Raw genomic sequence first — 2,734 nt, forward strand, 5'->3', positions numbered from 1 at the left:
TATTAAACTGGCTATGAGCATGGGTATTAATTTAACTTAGTATGTTCTTAAAAGTTTTGTTAATCTCAGCCTGAACGTTCTTATAAAAAGACTGATTAAAAAAAGACATAGAAAAGAAAGAGTGTAAGTCGTTTGATGGACTCTTGCTGAATCGAAATGAGTCGAAAACCAATCAATCTTAGTTAAAACAAAGGATTATCAAAAATTAATTATCAACATTGGGTCCGTACCAGGTTGCTACCACTCATCATTCATATTACGCTGATAGTTATAGAAATTTTGTATATTTCGCCTGCAGTGCCATTGGGCTCAATTCAAGAACTTCCCGCTGAATCGTGCGCAGAAATCAAAGCGAGTGAAGGAAAGTTGCTGACAGCAAGCAATGGATATACTCAGATGAAAATGCTAGTTATGTTATCCAGGCTACTTGTCAAGGTCAGTGCTACTTATGAGTACTTTTTGTGTAAACTTAATACAAATCTTTGAAGATCTCCTACTCGGGTTTAAGGCCATTCACTAATTAACTCAACAAATGAAATGAGCCAGGAATGTGCAAACCTTGCATGGAGCTTTTCAGGATTTTATGATCCTTCCTTAGAGCTATGACAATTCTCATATAGAAAATAATTTGAATACAGCAAGTTGTAGACTCCTTCACGGGACACTTCTGTTGACAATGAAGTCCTCTGTGCAAACATGTCTTCCATACACCGTTCTTTTAAATGAGGACCTAGCTCTTTTATATGACATGTACAGTGTACAGGTTGATATTAACCAAAGATTTAAGTAAGTAAGATTTAGGTTACAGTACGAACGTCTTTAAAGACTTTACTCATTTGTTTTTGTCCTTGTTTTTATGAGAAGTATAAATAACGGTAAAAGAAATGAAAAATGTAGTCTCACAGGACAATTAACTAAGATGCTATGGGACGCATTTTAATTGCATAATACACTGAGGAACAACTCAATTTGCATTCGAACTTAGTATACCACACAACTTTAAGAACATTTTAAGAACCTTTTCGGGCTCAAATAAGCAAAGCATAAGGCTATTCAGCCTCAGCTCCAAAATTAGACTTTCTTATAAAAATAGTGCATACCAGCACGACTGGCAAAAGCTTACTTTTCTCCCGTTGAAAATAGCCGGTACATGTTGTCAAAACAATAAGTAAACAGAATAAAATAACAATACGGTAATAGTAGACTAAACTTACAAGGGATAGCATCTGGTACCCAAATAAGACAAGCTTTACAGTTGGAAACTACCACAATGTAGGTACAAAACATAACAAGTAGAATAGGACAGTGAACAAGAAATAGGACACTGAGATTTCAAATCGAATTGTTAAGCTTGCAATGGCCATTTCACACATCTATTCAAGACAGTTGTTTGTTCAAGCTATTCCTTTGTTCATTTGATTGTTTTTATGACAATTTTTATTGTTGATGATCTTGCCCTGGTGTAAAAAATGTTTATGACAAAACGAAACATATCTTATTGTGGTAACAAAATAATTTTTATTTTCAAGGGTGTGGCAAAAAATCAACGAAGATCCAGTTTGCTTTGGATCTCGAGATGATCAATACGGTGCCTTCAACATGACTAAAACTGGTAATGTAACGGGTATGAAGCTGGCGCACAGAAACGGATCCATCAATTGTAACCCAAATACCGGTGCTTCCTACTGGAGCTGCACCTACTTAGACTTGTATGCAAACAACACGTTTATGACGATCATCACAACTGCCGACAAAAAAGCCCTTCTGCCAAAAGAGGATGATTTAGAATTGTTAAAAGATAAAAATATAGAATGCAGTAACAAAAAGCTATTCTACGTTCTTGAAGGAATAAAGCAAGGATCAACAGAGCTTGTTCTAAGCAGCAATTCCACTCCATTACGTTTGTTGAAGAACCAGGAATTGCAGATATGGTATGGACAGGACTGGGCAGACTGTTCAGAGGGCAACAACAATGGTACCACTTGCGTTGATGTATTTGCCTGGTACATGTGAAAAAAAAAGGGCAGTGTTTGTTGCAATCTACATTCTGATGTTCTGCATGTTTACAGATTAATTTTGTTGTCAGCTTCTCGTTTCTCGCCAGTTTTCTCCATGCTGGGCACTGACAAACAGAACCAGCCTCAAACTATTGAACTAAGCCAGTTTGTACCATTGTTGAGTTAAATCACGAAGCACTAGTTTGGATTATTTGGACTTATGGTTGATTTTAGTTGACTTGTTTACATATCATTTCTGCCGTTAACGTTAAGTTCTATAGGGAGTAGGGGCGAGTAATTGGTAAAACCGTGATACAAAATCAATTCGACCAACGCATAGTTACAGAACTTGAATCCTCTAAAGCGCACGCAAACAGAATGTCTTGTTCATTAAATGTCATTGCTTCAGTGGCTTTCCGGTTGAAGTTGACTTTGTAAATCGTAAGGTCTCTAATAACATGGTGGAAACAACGGAAAAGAAAAGTGTTCAAGCCAGTCAGGTGGCTACAGATATAAAACGGGCCATATTTTTAACAAACGTTGGACCAGGTGTAATTATCCATTGTAATTTTGGAAATTTCTTGGATCTGGCATGGCGAAACCCATTCGTATGAGGTTGAGCAACGCTAAGATTTTTAAGTCAGTGGAATGTTAAACTGGGCCATTTCCGAGAATTTGTTTGTCTCGGTTTCGTAGTGAGTCGTGGTGCTCAACTATTGTAAGGAAATTGAATTTGA

General features: G+C 36.8%; 1 pseudogene; it reads left to right on the forward strand.

Annotated features, from left to right (window-relative positions):
- The window catches only part of LOC138029998 (uncharacterized), an 18,370-nt pseudogene extending 15,883 nt beyond the window's left edge, over nt 1-2,487 (forward strand).
- Nucleotides 2,488-2,734: the final 247 nt, after the last annotated feature.

Source organism: Montipora capricornis, chromosome 13 (genome assembly GCF_036669925.1).
Source record: "Montipora capricornis isolate CH-2021 chromosome 13, ASM3666992v2, whole genome shotgun sequence".
Classification (NCBI taxonomy): Eukaryota; Metazoa; Cnidaria; class Anthozoa; order Scleractinia; family Acroporidae; genus Montipora; species Montipora capricornis.